Genomic DNA, 19,444 nt, shown 5'->3' on the forward strand with positions numbered 1-19,444 from the left:
AAAACATAATAAGCAAAATGCTGTTGTTCTTTTTTCACAACACAGAATATCGTGGAAACAAGAAAGCAGCATCCATCTTCAAATACCCCCACAATCTAGGCCATTGTTAGCATTGAGCAGTAGATGCAGAATCCTTGGGTCCCACATCACCAGGATCAGGAACAGGAACAGATATCACCCTACAACCATCAGGCTTCTGAACTGGTGTGGATAACTTCAACCACCACTATTCGGAACTGATTCTATGACCTTCAGAACACAGTTCACCTGTGCCCACGCCTCAGATCCATGCTCGCCATGACGCTGAACTCTTCTTCCACTGTCTCTGTGCCTACTTCTTTGGCAAGGACTCTCCAGCCCACACCAATGACCCCTTCTCCCATCTTCAACCCTTTGCCTCTTCCTGGTCACCCCACTCTGCTCTTCTGCCTGCTCTGGATATTTTCATTGCTTACTACCAATGAGACATCAACCACCTCGACTTCACCATCCCTCTCTCCAATTCCAACCTCATTCCTTCTGAACGCACTGTTCTCCACTCTCTCTGCACTAATCCTAACCTCACCATCAAACCCAAAGGTAAGTAGAGTGCTGTAGTAGTCTGGCAGACAGATTTCTACCTTGCTGAGGCCAGGCGACAACTCTCAAAAACCTCCTCTTACTTACCCCTCGAACAGGACCCCACTAAGGAGCACCAGGCCATTGTCATCTGCACCATCACTGACCTTATTGACTCCAGGAATCTCCCATCCATTGCCACCAACCTCTTAGTTCCCTTACACCACCCCTCCCGTTTCTACCTCCTTCCCAAGATCCACAGACATGGTAGACCCATTGTTTCTGCTCATTTCTGCCCCACCCAACTTATATCTGCATGACTCTGCTTTATTCCCCCCCCCCACCTGTACAGTCCCACCCTACCTACATTTGTGACATTTCACATGCTCTTGATCTTTTCAATGACTTCAGGTTTTCTGGCCCTGAACATCTCATTTATCTCATTTTCACCATAGACATCCAGGCCCTATGCACCTCCATTCCACATCAGGAAGGCCTTAAAGCTCTCTGCTTCATCCTAGATAACAGGCCCAAACTGTTCCCCTCCATTGCCACTTTCCTCTATGTGGCTTAACTGATCCTCACTCTCAATAGTTTCTCCTTCGGCTCCTCCCACTTCCTCCAAAGGTATAGCCATGGGCACTCACATGGGTCCCAGCTATGTCTGCCTTTTTGTCAGCTATGTGGAATGGGGTGCTCCAAGCCTCTGGCAGTATGGTCCCCCATCTTTTCCCACACTACATTGATGACTGCATTAGGGCTATTTCCTGTACCCATGCTGAGCTCATCAACGTCAACTTCCAGCCTGTCCTCAAATTTACCTAGTCCGTTTCTGACACCTCCCTTCTCTTTCTCAATCTCTTTTTCTCTGACTCCAGAGACAGTTTATCTACTGATATCTTTATAAACCCATTGATTCTCACAGCTACCTGGACTATACCTCTCCTCACACTGTCAATTGTAAAAATGCCATCCCCATCTTTCAGTTCCTCCGCCTTCACCGTATCTGCTCTCAGGATGAGGCTTTTCGTTCCAGAACTAATGACAGACATGTCTTCCTATTTTAATGAAAAGGGCTTTCCTTCCTCCACCATCAATGCTCCCCTCACCTGCATGTCTACCACCTTAGCACACACCTGCCCCCTTCTCGTCCTTCCACCACCCCACCAGGAATAGGGTTCCTCTTGTCCTCGTCTATCACTCCAGTAGCCTTGGCATCCAGCACAATGTTTTCCACAACTGTCACCATCTCTAATGGGATCCCTCCACCAAGCACATCTTTCCTTCCTCCCTCACCCCCTCCTCCCCCTTTCTGATTTCCACAGGGATCGCTCCCTACGCGACTCCCTTGTTGATTCATTCCACCCCACCCCCCACTGATCTCCCTCTTGGTACTTACCCTTGCAAACAAAACAAGTGTCAACCCTGCCCCTACAACTTCTCCCTCACTAGCATTCAGGGCCTCAAACAGTCCTTTCAGGTGAGGCGACACTTCACCTGTAAGTCTGTCAGGGTCATCTATTGTAGTTGGTGCCCCCAGTGTGGCCTCCTGTATATTGGTGAGACCTGCCATAGATTGAGAGACCTCTTCGCCAAGCACCTACAATCCTTCTGACAAGTAAAGCAGGATCTCCCAATGGTAACCCATTTCAGTTCAACTTCCCATTCTCATTCTGACAATATGACGTGGCCACACTCGGGTTGGAGGAGCATTTCCTTATATTCCGTCTGGTAGCCTCCAACCTGATGGCACCAACATCGATTTTTCGAACTTCCAGTAATTGCCACCACCCCCCACCTTCACCATTCCCATTCCTGTTTCATTCCTCTCTCACCTAATCTCCTTACATCACCTCCCTCTGGTTTTCTCCCCCTTCCATGGTCTTCTGCCCCATCAGATTCCTCTTCTCCAACCCTTTATCTCTTTCACCAATCAGCTTCACTCCTGCCCTTCTCCCTGTTTCACCAGTTATCTACCACCTGTACTTCTTCCTCCCCTCCTGTAACATTGACTGTTTACTCTTTTCCATAGTTGCTGCCTGGCCCACTGAGCTCCTCCAGCATTTTGTGTGTGTTCCCTAGATTTGCAGATTTTCTCATCTCTATGACCTACAGTTTCAGTCTCAAGGGCTTTTCGTAACTCATGTTCTCATATTTTTTATTTGCAGTTTGTCTACTTTTGTCTTTTTGGTTTTTAGTTTATGCATTCTTTTGTAAGTTCTGTTGTATTTTACCCCCTGTAAATGCCTGCAAGAAAATTAGTTACAAGGTAAGCTATGTTAACACAGGTACTTTGATAACAAAATTCGAACGCTGAGATTGAATAGAGACAGCTAACTTTTTAATTAGTGTTTTTGTTGTTTTAGATTCTGTTTAAATTTATAGAGAATTTGAATAATAAGGGAAGGAAAAACTGTCATGTTCATTTTTGCTACTGGAGTGAAGCTTTAGGATTACAAATTATAATTATTTTTAAATGCACAATGTTAAGCCAATTGGTATGTAATTGACTCTTACTGACAGAAGACGATAAAATTGTACAAATTTCAAGCTTTAGCAAGGCACAGATCAGTATAAAGACTGGCTCTCTTTTACTTGTCACTGGTAAATCTTTGAATGCTGCATATGTTTGTCCTTTGCTTCTTATAGAAAATTTGCACATGATAGGCAGAGTAGATATGTGAGTACCTATGTTCATATGAATAAACTTCAGTTATTCTTTCGTTAAAGACTGGGAGTTGTTCAGTTATAATGAAATGAAATGATAAGATGGATTCAGAAAACAATCCTTTGAGCTTTGCTTCAGAATGAATACTTCGACTGCAGTCATAGAAGCAAAGTTTAATTACCATGACAATCTTTGAGGTTTATTTTATTGACTAAGCTATTGTAATTATCATAGAATATGAAGGTTTCCTCTTTGTAGGTAGTACCATAATCCTTTTGAGATATGTGTAGTCCAAAATCAAATAGAAACTAAAGAGATTCCATCTTGCTGTGTATTTGTGATTGTTTATGGTCTCAAGTAGTTATATGAGTCTCAAGTAGTAATACTGGAGCAGTTTGGACTTAACATAAGTTATGTATTACCTTGATATAGTGATTTTATCACACCTGGGCATTAAAATGAAATGTTTAAAAATGTACCTTTCTCTGATGCTTTTTGCATTGCCTCATCATGCATTAAAATATGCAACATGGTTTGATAAAATTACTTTATCAAAGGTAATTACATATATTATGTTAAAAGTCCAAACTATATTTGGACTTGTAGTCCATCATTTATTTTTGATGCAGCAATGTGTATTCATGCATGTTGTTTATGTATCTAGTTATTTTTTCAATCCGATTTCCTGGTCAGTTCCAATTCCTGAAACGTTATAAAATAAAATAGGCTTTAGAATGATCTCCATAAATATTAATAATACATTGGTACTGAACAGAATGTGAATTAGAACTCTATATTCCAGAGTCTGGCCTCCAACATATTGCTCAATAGCTTGACTCTGAAGTCAAGGCCCAAGTCTTGAGATTCAGTTACTGATTCTAAAGGAGGTGCATTGCACTGGAGAAGGTGTTGAGGAGATTTTCATCAGGGTATTGTCCAGGAGGAAATATTTCTCTTGTGCAGAGATACACGCTAGGCTGTGTTTAATTTTCTTGAAACAGAGGAAGGGCATACAAGATAGAAGTTTACATAATAATGAGAAGCCATAGACTGAATAGAAAGTCTGACCAGGGAAGTGCTTAAGGTGAGAACTTACAAGTTTTAGAGAGGATTTGGGGAAGAATTTCTGCCCTGGAGGGTGTTTAAAATCTGCAACTCACTGCCTGGAAAGTTGTTGGAAACAGAGTAATATCTGGATGGCCCACCTGAGTCATCAAGGGATAGTAGGCTATGGACAAGTCTGGTAAACGGCATTAATACAAGGGTACTAGATGGCTGGCACGGCCAAGGTGGCCTGCAAGGCCTGTATCTGAGCCACATCTTTATATGGCAAATTTTTGTTGTCACCTGTGTTAATGTTTTCTTTGTTGATTGGATTTCCAATATTAAAGACATGTAGTTGGTATTATCATGTGAAATAAAGCAACATTTTTTGTACTATGGTTTGTTTTAATCAAATCTTTTCATATTGCAGCTGCAATGAGATTAAAAAAGAAAGAATGTGGAAAACTCAGAAATTAACTAGTCCCCATCATAAGCTTACATTAGTTGGATCCACTTTCTTTAAAATAGATAAAAAGAAAGAAAGAGCCTATAGTATCATACTGCTTTATGTTCCTTAGGACATCCAAAATGCTTCACAACTAACAAATCACCTTTGAAATATAGCTGCTGTGGTTATATAGGCAAAGATGACAGCCAAACTGCACACGGCAAGTCTTCACAAAACAGCAATGAAGTGAAAGATACTCGTATTCTCACGTGATTGAATAGGCTTTAGAAACGCTTGCATTTTTGTTAACCAGAGATATTCCTCTTCAAATAGTTTTTAATATTGATAACTGTGTTTTTATATTTTGCTGGCTTGTGAAATTGTCAGTTTAAATGCTTCCTTGCATTTGGATTTGGATTGTGTGCAGTTATTGTTGCTCCTTGCCAGATTTTGAAGACAAGTAATTCAATGTATAAATATCACATACCATAATATCACATTCATAGTTGCTTGCTAGAGAGATAATTTCTAGGAATGCAATATATTAAGATTATTGAACATTTAGAATGAAATAACATCTGGTTTGCAATAATGCACACTGACAAGCAATTTATTTGGGACATATATCCATACATTAAAAGCAAACCTTCAGACTGATTTGCGTATTTTACTCTCTGGATGCTTATCTTCTCCAGTAACTGATTACAGTGCCAATAAAAAGTATTCACTCCGTTGGAATTGTTCATCTTTAACTGTTTTATAACAATGAATCACAGTGGATTTAATTTTGCTTTTTTGGCACTGATCAACAGAAAAAGTCTCTTACATGTCAAAATGAAAACAGATCTTTACAAATTGATCTAAATCAAATACAACTATAAAACACAAAATAATTGATTGCTTAAATATGACATACCAAATCATCACTGGTGCAGTCAACACACACAAAATGCTGGTAGCACACAGCAGGCCAGGCAGCATCTGTAAGGAGAAGCACTGTCGACGTTTCGGGCCGAGACCCTTCGTCAGGACTAACTGAAAGGAAAGATAGTAAGAGATTTGAAAGTAGTGGGGGGAGGGGGAAATGCAAAATGATAGAAGAAGACCGGAGGGGGTGGGATGAAGCTAAGAGCTGGAAAGGTGATTGGCAAAAGTGATACAGAGCTGGAGAAGGGAAAGGAACATGGGACAGGAGGTCTCGGGAGAAAAAAAGGGGGAGGGGGTAGCACCAGAGGGAGATGGAGAACAGGCAGGGTGATGGGCAGAGAGATAGAAAAAAAACAAACAACTAAATATTGTCAGGGTAAGAAGGGGAGGAGGTGCATTTACGGAAGTTAGAGATGTCAATGTTCTTGCCATCAGGTTGGAGGCTACCCAGCCGGTATATAAGGTGTTGTTCCTCCAACCTGAGTTTGGATTCATTTTGAGAGTAGAGGAGGCCATGAATAGACATATCAGAATGGGACGTGGAATTAAAATGAGCGGCCACTGCTTTCTCTGGCAGACCAAGCTTAGGTGTTCAGTGAAACAGTCTCCCAGTCTGTGTTGGGTCTCACCAATATATAACTGGTGCAGTCAATTGGTTTTAGAAGTCACATAATTATTTAAATTGAGATCACTTGTGTGCAGTCAAAGTGTTTCAGTTGACTGTGTGATGCACCATCAATAACTCTCTCTGAGACGTAAAGGCGAGATATCGGCTTTTATTGACTGGAAGAAGGAACAAGCAGTGGTTGACCACCATACTACATCCTGGAGACTGAGAGCCGGCCCCAGGCCTCGATCGCCTTTAGTTTGTGGGTCTGTGGGAGGAGCCACAGGAGCAGTCAGCAGGGGGCGTGTCCAGACAGGTATATGTAGTTCACCACACTGTGGTAAGAATACACCTGAATCTGGAAGGTCCAACAGCTGGTGAGTCAGTATCCTGACAAAAACAACACCATGAAGACAAAAGAACACTCCAAGCAACTCTGCAAAAAGGCTATTGAAAAGCACAGGTCAGGTGATGGACACAAGAAAGTTTCCAAGTCACTGAATATCTCTTGGAGGACGGTGAAGTCAATCAGCAAGAAATGGAAAGAATATGGCACAGCTGTAAATCTGCCTAGAGCAGGTTGTTCTCAAAGACTGAGTGACCGGGCAAGAAGGGGGATGAGCGAGGGAGGCTACCAAGAGACCCATGACAACTGGAGGAGTTATAAGCTTCAGTGGCTGAGATGGGAGAGAATGTGCATACAACAATTATTGTCTGGGTGCTTCACTAATCTCAGCTCAATGAGAGAGTGGCAAAGAGAAAGCCACTGTTGGAAAAAACTGACATGAAATCTTAGCTAGAGTTTGCCAGGAGGCATGTGAGGGACTCTGATCTCAGCTGGAACTAAGTTCCATGGTCTGATGAAACCAAAATTGTGATTTTTTGGCCATCAGATGAAATGCCACTGCTTTCTCCTCTTCTCTTCGGTAGTCCATCGGAATCCGATGACGACGTCTGCTCCTTTACGGTGAGATCTTTGATGACTATACAATCCTATCCTGGACTCACAAGATCTATTGCAGGTGGGATATGTATATGTGGAGGTGGTGGTAGTGATGGCAACCATGGCTGCATTTCTCCTGGCTCTCTTCTGCTGTCTTCTGGTTGTTCTTTCCATCTCCAGAATACAAACCCCGTCCCTACACAGCTATCACCAAATGTTACGGTCAGCAGCAACATCCTCCAGGTCCTCAGGTCTGATCTTGCACTTCCTCAAAGCATTATTCATCTGATCCTTATTGCACTTCTTCAGCCCTCCAGCTGAGTGATGACCATGGTGTAGCTGGCTGTATAACACTCTGCGGGGTAGCCGACATGGGGGCATCCTTATCATGTGCCCCAGCCACTGAAACTGACCCTGGGTGATCATGGCCTCAGTACTTCTGCAGTTGGTCTTTACTAGTATTTCAGTGTGATGCGCCCGCTCACGCCAAGTAATTCCCAGGATGCGCTGAAGGCAGCTTATGTGGATGTGTTCCGAGGACTTGATGTGACGGCTGTAGGTTACCCAAGCTTCACAGCCATAAAGGAGGGTGGTATACAGCGACCTTTGTGGAGGGACGAAGGCTCCTGTTCTGAAAGACTCTACGCTGAAGTCTCCCAAAGGCAGCTGATGCCAGTTTAATGCAGCTCTGGGTGTCGTCAGTGCCGCTATCCTCACAGAGAATGCTCCCCAGATTTCTGAAAGATGGCAGCTTTTCATCACCAACAGTGAAGGCAGGTAGGGTGGGTGGGACAATGGTACTCCACTGGCAAACCACTTCTGTCTTGGTGGTATTGACAGTCAGCCCCATCCTGCTGTACGGGTCTCACCACCACAGCAAGGACAGTCTGAAGATCCTCCGGAGTGTGGGCCACAAGAGCACAGTCATCTGCATACTGCAGCTCCGGGACCCGCTCTCTACAGAGTTTGGTGGTTGCGTGGAGCCTCCTGATGTCAAAGAGGTTGCCATCTAATCTGACGTCCACTGCCACACTGCTGCTGTCCTCAGTCTCGTTGTGGAGAAGCTTGGTAACACACAGGAGGAAGATGTTAAAGAACTGGCGTTAGCACACACTCCTGCCTCACCCCTGTGTTTACAAGGAAGGGCTCGGACTCTTGTCCTCCTATGGGCACCCGAGCAGTCATCCCATTGTGGAACTAGCAGAGGATGTTAACAAATTTATTGGGACAGCCAAACCTGAGGAGGACATCCCATAAGAGCTCTCTTTGCCCGGTGTCGAATGCTCTGGAGAGGTCGACAAAGGCCATAAACGGGTCCTGATGTTGCTCCCGGCACTTCTCCTGAAGCTGCCGGGCTGTGAAGATCATGTTGATCGTGGTCCTGTTCTCCTTAAACCCACACTGCGATTCAGGCAGCATTGACTCAGTGATGTTGCTGATGAGCCTCTGAAGAATCACCTTAGCCAGGACCTTTCCAGCAACAGAAAGGAGTGAGATGTCCCAACTATTGCCACAGATGGCCTTGTTATCCTTGTTCTTATAAATGACAACGATGTTTGCATTTTTCCATTGCTGTGGGATGTTCTCATCAGTCCAGGCCTTGGTGATGTACTGGTGGAGGGTGCACATGCACATGTACACTCCGTTCTTCAGTAACTTGGCAGGGATATTGTCAGTGCCAGGGGACTTGTTGTTCTTAAGGGAATGGACAGCTGATAGAACCTCCTGGAAGGTTGGTGGTAGACTGAGGTCGTGGATAGGAGGAAGTTCAGTAGATGTTTTTGACAGCATTGTGAAAATTATGCATGTCATTATTATTGGCAAAGGACTGGATTTCATGTGCCTTTTCAGTCCACCGCTCATTTTGTATGACCTGTATTGACTTTTACACTTTCCTCTGAGCTGCCTGCCAATGCTGCCTGATGCTGGTGGATGAAGGGTTGTCTAAAGTTGCCCGGTGTACTTTGTGCATGTCCTTAAGCAAGTTGTGAATGGCATCTGAGTTATCGTCAAACCAGTCTTGGTGGTTTCTGCTCTTATGGCCGGTGGATTGGGCTGCTGACTCATAGAGCGCAGAGCTGATATAGGTCCACTGTTGATCCATGGTATTTTCCAAACTTAGACAAGGTTCCAGCTCCCTTAGTTTCTCAGCTAGGATGTGTCGAAACTCACTTTCTTGCTTCTGTGTTTCTCAGGCGGTTGTAATTTAGCAGCTTTTTATTGGGTTTTTGCAGCCACGGAGGTGGGGGGGGGGCACACTTTCATGTGGAACTTGGCCACAATCATACGATGGTCAGTCCAGCACTCTGTACCTCTCATGGCACGGGTGATGAGAACATCCTTGATGTCACCACGTCTCACAATGATGAAGTTGATCAAGTGCCAATGTTTAGAGAGAGGGTGCATCCACAAGGTCTTATATTTTGCCTCCTGCTGGAAGATGGTGTTGGTTATCGTAAGGTTATGCTTAAGAGTAAGTAGCCTCATGCCATTTGCCAATACCATGCCTACCTAGCACTCCACTCCATTTCCTGTTGTTCTGTCCCACCCTAGTGTTGAAGTCCCCAAGCGGCAGGATCTTCTCATTCGTAGGGATCCGGCAAAGAGCTTCACCCGATGTCTGATAACAGCATTCCTTGGCCTCATTCTCAGATGGCAAGTTGGTGCGTAGGCACTGAGAAGCGTGGCATAACGTTTCTTTGCCAGGGGATACGGAGGGTCATTAGTCTTTCACTAATGCCAACAGGTGTTTCTGTGAGACTTGGTAGAAAGGTGTTCTTGATGGCTAATCCTACTCCATGGAGATGTTGTCCACCTGGGGGGAAACCTTTCCAGAAGTAGGTGTAACCCATCCCTTCCTCTGTTAAAGAGCCTTCATCCAGGAGCCTGGTCTCACTCAGAGCAGGAATGTTGATGTTGTACCACCTCAGCTCAGCAGCGATCAAGGCTGTTTTCCATTGAGGTCTGTCAGAGATGCCATACGAGCCCAGGAGAGTCTTTACATTCCATGTTGCCAGTTTTAGGTTGTATTGTTTCTTATTTCGACCACAGTAGTGAAATAGCCCGATAGGCTCGGTAACCTATCCAGGTGAGTGATTGAAAGGGCAATTTTTCGGCCACCTTTTCTAGGCCCTTCCTCAATTGGGGTGAGCAGTGCGGTCCCTAAATAGGGCTGCTCAGTGGCACAGGGGTCTGTCGGAAACAGCTGCTGCTCAGTCCCAGCTGCTGGTGACCAAATACCCTGTGCCACTGCTGTGCAGGGTTCTGACTAGGAGCTCCCAGCCCATTCGTACCTGCTCCCGTTGCCAGGCACCCCATCGCTGTCAGACTTCAACCGTATGTAAGGTCCAGGTATTGTTCACCATTGTCAGAGGTGGAGACCTGAGCAAGGAAAATATTAAAGTGTCACAGGGGGTGTGCCATCCCCACTATCTCTATCTTCACCATGATGAGGTAAATCCCGGTGGCAAGGGTGAACCCAGGACAACCGATCCCACATCTAGGCTGCAGGAAGCTGCTGGGTCCTTGGTCTGTTAAGGCCTGCCTATTGCGCGCCGCTAGCATATTGCTTTTCTGTCAGGGCGTGCTCCCTTAGCCTTGTCTCAACTTACCACTAGGCAGTGGGGCTACGTACCCATAGCTGGGACAGTGGTTGACGGGCTCCAGGGCGTATCCACACAGTCTCTGGTCCCACTGCTCCTCCAGAATCCCCTGTAGTTTAGTCTGGGACCATAAGATACCCAGTTTCCACGTGTGGCCCCGAGGAGGCACTGCAGGAGTCTTGGTGGTGGAGAGGCTCTGAACTGGCGGGAGGAGGCCTACACACTCGGCTGCACTTCACACACACCCTGTGAGCAAATACTCCACATCATCAAAATCACACCATCCCTACCGTGACACACGGTGGTGGCTGCATCAGGCTGTGGGGATGTTTCACTCCAGCAGGCCCTGCAAGGCTTGTGAAGGTAGAGGCTAAAGTGAAATCAGCAAAATACAGGGACATCCTTGAGGAAAATCTGATGCAGCCTGATGCAGAACTGTGACTTGGGAAAAGATTTGTTTTCCAGCAAGACAATGTCCCCAAGCGTAAAGCCAAAGCCACACAAACAGCAAAGAATGTCCTGGAGTGGCCAAGTCAGAGTCCAGACCTCAATCCAATTGAGGATTTGTGGTTGGACTTGAACAAGTCTGTTCACTCACGATCCCCATGCAATCTGACAGAGCTTGAGCAGTTTTGTAAAGAAGAACGGGGAAAACTTGTAGTGTGCAAAGCTGTTAGAGACCTATCCACACAGACTCAAGGCTGTAATTGCTGCCAAAGGTGCATCTACTATATAGTGACTTGAAGGATGTGAATATTTATGCAATTGTTTTCTGGTTTATATTTGTAATTAATTTAGATTACTTTGTAGATGTCTATTTTCACTTTGACACAAAAATCTTTTTCTGTTGAGCAGTGTCAAAAAAGACAAATTAAATCCACTGTAGTTCAACGTTGTAAAACAATAAAACATGTAAACTTCCTGGGGGTTGGTGTGGATACTTTCTATTGGTGCTGTATCTAGCTCTTTACGTTCTTACTAGTTTTGGGATATAGATTATGATTCTAGTTTTGAATATAGATATAGACTGCTGGGTGAATTTCCAGACTTCAACAAGCCCACATTCTCCACTAGTCATAAAACTTGGGCCCACATGTGCCCACACATGTAAACTAGACCCAGAAAAGCTGGCGACCATGAAGGCTGTTTGCCAACGTGGAAAGACTCAGTTATGTATACTGGTCAATGGGCTTCACCCCTCCATATGGTCACTAGGTGTGATGGTGGTTGCCACCCATGCAGTGATTACCGATGCCTGAACGAGGCCACCACCCCCCAATCGTTACCCGGTCCCAAACCTCAAAGATTTTTCGGCACATTTAGCTGGAAAGTTGACATTTTTTTTCCAAAATCGATCTAGTTATGGGCTCTCATCAGGTGCCTGCATGCTTGGTGGATATTCCGAAAGCAGCTGTGATAACCCTGTTTGGTCTTTTTGAGTTACTGACATGGTATTTGGACTGAAAAATGCAGCATAGACTTTGCCACAGCTGTTGGACTCCGCATTAAGAGACTTGGATTTTCTTCTTGCTTACCTGGATGATATATTTGTCGTCAGCGCATCCAAAATCAAATACATATTTCACCTCAGCACAGATTTTGAGCGCATAAGCCAACACAGGTTGATTATTAATCCTACTAAATGCCAGTTTGGGTCGTCAACCATTGACTTTCTTGACCATCGCATCTCCACAGAAAGTGCGAAACCCATCCCATCAAAAGTAGCCACTGCTATGGATTTCCCTCCCCGCACCACAAAAAAATCTATAGGAGTTTTTTGGAATGATATATTTCTATCACTGCTTCATTCCCTGAGCTGCTGAGTTTATGTAGTGCGCGTAAAGGCAATACCCATGATCAAGTGCAGACATGACCAGGGCATTTGATGATACCAAATGGGCTTTAATGCAACCTGACTGGCACACCCGCTCCCCATAATGACCCATAGCCATTACTACTGCCACACGCCTCTGAATGGCTGTCCTGCACAGAGCGTGAGCTGTGTACTAACAGCTGGTGCGAAGTGCATGACAGCCACTCATCTTCTTCAGCTGACAGCTCCCACCCCCAAGAAGAAGTGTAGCACATCTGGCGATGAGCTTCTCAGTCTCTGGCTGGCTGTCACCATTTCCATTTCCTTTTACATGGTAGCCAATTCACAGTGTTTGTTCACCACAAACCCTTATGCATGCGATGGCAAAACTATCAACCCCCGGTCTGCATGGCAGCAATGCCTCTTTGCCTACATGAGTCCACAAGTGATATACAACGTATCAAGGGGAAAAATAATGCTGTGGCCAATTGCCTCTCACACCAGCTGTTGAGGCCATGCATGTAGGGGTTGACTACGCCAGCCTGGCAGCTGATCTAGAATCTAGGCTCACTGAACAGCAGTCATGAGCCTGCGGTTGGCTACTAGTAAGTTCGGGGAAGCTGGGGCTTCTCTCCTCTGTGATGTCTCAATCGGTCACTGTTGCCCCAAACTGGAGACAGAATGTTTTCACCTTCATACATGGCCTCTGGCATACAGACTGGAAGGCCTCACAGAAACTGGTTGCACTAAAGTTTGTTTGGAATGGCCTCAGAAAGGACTGCAGCTTGTGTGGACTGCCAGCGGGTAAAAGCTAATCATCATGTTCAGGCACCATTGGCACCTTTTGAGTTCCCTGAGCAACAACTTGACCATGTGGACCGCAACACCAGGTGGCCAGAGTTAGTCCCTCTCACATCGATGACAGCCACAGACATGGCTCTAGCACCTGGACTGCTCGGTTTGGCACCCCATCTGATATTTCCTCTGAGCACAGTCCCCAATTCATTTCAAATCTCTGGGCTCCAATGGCCTAGAAACTTAGCATTAGGCTACATCACATCACAGTGTTTCACTCACAGTCCAAATACCTATGTGAGCAGTTTCACCACTCCTTACAGGCTGCTCTGTGGGCTTTCTTGACTGATGAGTGTTGGCATGATCATCTCCCATAGGTCCTGCTGGGGCTCAGAGCTGCTCCAAAAGAGGCCCTGCGGTCATCCATGGCAGAGCTGGTAGATGATTTCATTCCTATCGCCATGACAACATGGTCGGCCTCTCAACAGCATTCCACTCTTCTTAGTAAACTCAATTCCCTTTCACCTATTTCTACCTCCCATTATGGCATACAGAACTCTTGGGTTCCTGTGGACCTCCATTCCACCTCGTTTATTTTTGCCCACAAACCAACATACCTTTAGGCCCCCTTATGATGGCCTGATCCGTGTTTTGAAACGGGGAGAAAAGAATTTTATCACGGATCAGAGGGGTAAACCTGTATGTACTTTGGTAGATTGTCTTAAACCAGCCCACCAAGATTAGGAATGTTCTGCTGCCGTGCCCCTGGCGTCACAACATTACCATGAGTGTGTCAATGCACCTATGAACGAGCCAGTGGCACCTGCAATTCCTCCACAAATTGAACACAGGACTCAAGCCGAGCAGCTCGACTGAGCCGCAGAAAGGCTCACCATGCTGGTTTTAGTGAGTTCTGGGTGGCCTGTGCAGGGTAATGTAACTGGGAGAAATGTACATAATTCACAACCATTGAGTTGGGCTTTTGCTTTAAGAGGCTGATCTGATGTGATGATGTTGTTACGTAAAGATCTTTAGCGCACTTTTGTGTTGAGATTTTGGAATTCAATGAAAGTGTTATGGGTTTCATCAAACATAAGATGCCTCACTTTGTTTTATTTGTGAAAACCTACATCAGTTTATAGACCCATGGATGGCAAGCTGTTGTGTGATGATCAAGGGAGCTTGCAGGGGATGCTTCCCTGTATGGCAGAACAGGACATAAAGTCAAGTTGCTTTTTATTGTTATTTTGACCATAAACTGCTGGTACAGTACACAGTAAAAACAATGTTCCTCCAGGACCATGGTGCTACATGAGAGAACACAAAACTAGACTAGACTATGTGAGACAACTCAAGGCTACACTAGACTACATAAAACAACACAAAAACTAGACCATAGACCTACACAGGACTACCTAAAGTGCACGAAACACAACAGTACCTTTTGCCATGAATGCAAGATGCAGTTTATTAGGAATATACAGTGTCGTTGGCCTTACCAGCAATGGCCATATCTCATGAAAGAACAACAAAATACATTTAAGATTATATAACCTTATGCTTAGCTCTTGAACTTCCAAAAGATGAATGTGGTTTGTGATACGATTACAAGAGGGCACTGCTGGCTGATGTTGAGGACACATCTATCATTTACTGAGTTTTGGATGAAGACCTAGTAATTTTCAGAAATTAGTGTAAGTTCTGTGTAATAGCTAGATAAATACCAGGTTATAAATGCGGGAGGAATTTAACAGGCCAGGCAACATCTATGGAAATGAGTACAGTTGATGTTTCAGGCTTTTCTATAGATGCTGCCTGACCTGCTGAGTTCCTTCAGCATTTTGTGTGTGTTGCTCGGATTTCCAGCATCTGCAGATTTTCTCTTGTTTGTGACTAGAGTATACTATATTGCTTTTCAGACTACTGACCAAGGATCCTAAACATCCATCTGAGTGACTACATATATAACATGATAACATGTTTAGGGTAAAATTGCCCAACCATCCCTATTTGGTACAGTGATATTCAGAGAGGAGGAGAGGTACAGATATAATGGGTGGTATGGCATGAATATCGATTTCTCCTTCCAGTAAAAAAAAGGGATCCACCCATCCCCTCTTCTATTTTCCACCCCGGCCTCTTATCTCTTCTCATCACTCCCTGGATCCATTCCTTCTTCCCTTTCTCCTGTGGGCCACTCTCTTCTACTATCAGATTCCTTTCTCTCTAGCCCTTTTCCTTGCCTACAAACTCCCCCCCCCCCCCCCCCCGGCCTCACCTATCATCTTCTAGCTAGTTTTCTTTCTCCTCCCTTTTTATTCTGGTGTCTTCCCACTTCCTTTCCAGTCCTGAAGAAGGATCTTGGCCCAGGACATTGACTGTCCGTTCATTTCCATGGAGGCTGCCTGACCTGTGGTGTTCCTCCACCATTTTGTGCACTTTGCTTTGGATCTCCAATTTCCTCACTTGCAGACCCCATGGATTGGCATCAACATCTCCTCCACAATCACCATCAGCATTGGTGCACTACAAGGCTTAGTCCCCTGCTCTGCTTGCCTTATACTTAATGACTGTGAGGCTAAGAACAGTACCAATGCCATATTTAAGTTTGCTGACCACACCACTGTTGTTGGCTGAATCAAAGGTGGTGATGAATCAGCACACAGGAGGGAGATTGAAAATCTAACTAAATGGTGCATTAACTTCTCACTCAATGTCATCATCATTATGTGCTGTGTCATATGATGAGGGTCATCGTGATTTCCCATATGTTCACCATGAAAATTCCTGACAAAGTTTTCCACAGAAGTGGTTTGCCTTTGCCGTCTTCTTTACAAGATGGGTGACCCCAGCCATTAGCAATACTCTTCAGAGATTGTCTGCCTGGCATCAGTGTTTGCATTATCAGCACCTGTGATATGCACCAGCTCCTCATGTGACCATCCTCCACCTGTTCCCATGGCTTCATGTGACCTTGATTGATGGGGGGGGGGGGCACCAAGTAGGTGCTACACCTTGCCCAAGGGTAACCTGCAGGCTAGTGGAGGGAAGGAGCACCTTACACCTCCTTTGGTAGAGATTTATCTCCACCCCACCACCTTACTCAATGTCAACGAACTAAAGAGCTGATTATTGACTACAGGAGATCCATGAGTCAGTCCTTATCAGGGGATCAGATGTGGAGAGCGCCAGCAACTTTAAATTTCTCAGTGTTATCACTTCGAAGAATCTAACCTGGATCCAGCACATAATTACCATGTAAAAGAAAACATGGCTTCATCTCTACTTTCTTAGAAGTTTATGAAGACATTGGTATGCCATCTAAAACTGACAAATCTCTATAGATACACAGTGGAGGGTACAGTAACTGGCTGCATCACAGTCTGGTAAATACATCTGAATGGAAAAGCCAACAAAAAATGGTGGATACAGCCCAGTCCATCATGGGTAAAGCCCCCCTCCTTCCTTCAGCACGGAAAGCAGGAAAGAAACATCCATCATCAAGGACCCCCACCATCCACGCCATTCTCTCTTCTCCTTCACCTGTAACTTCAGGAAGGAGGTACAGGAGCCTCAAGTCCCACACCACCAGATTCAGGAACAGTTCTTACCCCTCAACCTACAGGCTCCTGGAACAGAATGTATCTCTTCACCCAGCCCAACACTGAACTTATTCCACAACCTATGGACTCACTTTTAATGATTCTACAACTCATGGCTCAGTATTATTTATCATTTGTTCCTTTATTATTATTATGTTTGTGTTTTACTTTTTGTATTTGTTGTCTTTTATACATTGGTTGTTTTTCTGTCTTTATTTATGTGTAGTTTTTCATTGATTCTGTTGTGTTTCTTAGAATTTATTGTGAATACCAAAAGAAAATGAATCTCAGGGTAGTATATTGTGACGTGTATGTACTTTGATAATAAATTTACTTTGAACTTTAATGAAACATTGTCAAGAGCTGCATTAACAACAGAATTCTACAGATACCAGCTGCACATTTCCCACTTATATTTTGCTGCTCCCACACTGACTTCAGTAACTAGTGATCAGGCCTTTTCCAATAAGAATCGTTATCTTGAAATACCAGTTGGTCCAGAGAAGAATAAAACCAGTTTCATGTACTAGAACTCCAGTTTATTAAAGGATATTTGTTGTACATATCAAATAAATAAAGGCACATAGTCAGAGAAGTAACTTGTACTGTATATCCACTTTTCAGAGAGAGCAACAAATCAATGTGCATGTGTAAGTTATCGGTCAATAATTAATGCTAAGGGGAGTAATTGGACTAAAAGAAATAGTTTTAGATTAATGTAACAAAAACTGTATATTAACAAAACATTCAATTTCCCTTTAACAAACCATTTTCAAATAAACATGCTTTCACAATAACAGTCCATAATTAACCTCTCTATACTAAAGATCCAGTCTTCTGGGTGGCACTCTGTTGCTTTCAGGATAGCGCTTTTGGACCTGTGGACTGGCATCAGGTTTAGCACGTGTCTTGTCAAAGACAACCATCTTTGTCACGTTGCTGTTAGTGACAGGATCGTTCAATGGTAATTCTGGTGGCTATAATGTGTCCATCTTTTTGGATGTTGTCAGCTCAGGTGTGTTGTTCGGCTGAGCATTCAGTATCTGGTCCACATGACATCTCCATGTATGATCTCCAACATCCATGGGGTACATCAGTGGTACAGTTCTTGTAGTTATCCTACTGGGTATCCACTTGTCTGCTAAGTAATCATGCACTTAGTCCTCCTGCCCAGCCTTGAACACCTTGCTGATTTACTTGGCAACTGGCTGAACTGTTCATTCTGCACTTCCCTTTGAAGATTTGGTTTCAGGTCTATGTGAGATCTCAGATTCCTGCTCATGAACAGCATTGCAGGTGTTTGATTTGTCATTGCATGAATAGAGTTCCAAGACACAAAAAGGAAATTGTTCACCTTATGCTGGAGAGAAATGTCCCCCTAGTCCATTCTTTTAATAGACTTCTTGAAGGTTAGATGAACCTTTCAGCTAACCTGTTCACTGGTGGATGGTGATGAGCTGACATGAAATGCCTGATGCCATTTTTCTTCATGAGTAGTCTGAACTCCTCTGAATTGTGAGCCCATTGTCATTCACAATTTATTCTGGTAAGCCATTTCTGAAGAAGATGGCTCTCAGCATGGAAACAGTCTTTTCTAATGTCGTTGACTTTATTGGTAGGACTTCAGGCCACTTTGAAGGAGCATCCACAGCAATCAGAAACATGGAGTTCATGAATGGCCCAGCAAAGTCAATATGCACTCTTTGCCATGGTGAAGATGGCCACTTCCATGGGTGTAACAGTGCCTGTGGGGGTGCATTTTGATCTTTGTGCCATCCTGAACAGCTTTTGGTCAAGTCTTCAATCTTTCTATATATTCCTGGCCACCACATGTAGCCCTGGGTGAGACTCTTCATCTTGATTGTACCCAGGAGTCCTTCACGCAGAGGTTTTAACACTCTGGTATGCAGTTTAGAGAGAACCACACATCAGGGTTCTTTGACGTACAGAGAGTTGCTCTCATCTCACTGAGAACTCTGGAAACACAGGATTACCATGAGCTCCCCATCCTTGCACCGCTTTTGCCAATGCTGGGTCATTCCTTGTTTCTCCTTGTATTTCAGAACATATTACTGTCAGCTGGTCCACCAATGCATGTGGAACACATCTGCTGGGTCACAGAATGAAGACTGTTCTTCTTCAGTTGTCAACAGTGGAAGATGTGACAAGCCATCAGCATTGCTGTGTTGTTTGGTACCCTTGAACTCTATGTCATAAGAGTGGGCTCCTAGGAAAAGTGTCCAATGTTGCCACCGGATAGCAGACAACACTGGGATTCTCTTCCTACAATTGAAAATGCACACAAGGTGCTGGTGGTCTGTCACTGGAATAAACTTTTTTCTGTGGAGGTAGTGGTGGAACTTCTTTAATCCCCATACTAGACTAAGGGCCTCTCAGTCAATCTATGTGTAGTTGTGTTCTGTGCTCGTCAGTGATC

This window comes from Hypanus sabinus, chromosome 19 (genome assembly GCF_030144855.1).
Source record: "Hypanus sabinus isolate sHypSab1 chromosome 19, sHypSab1.hap1, whole genome shotgun sequence".
NCBI lineage: Eukaryota > Metazoa > Chordata > Chondrichthyes > Myliobatiformes > Dasyatidae > Hypanus > Hypanus sabinus.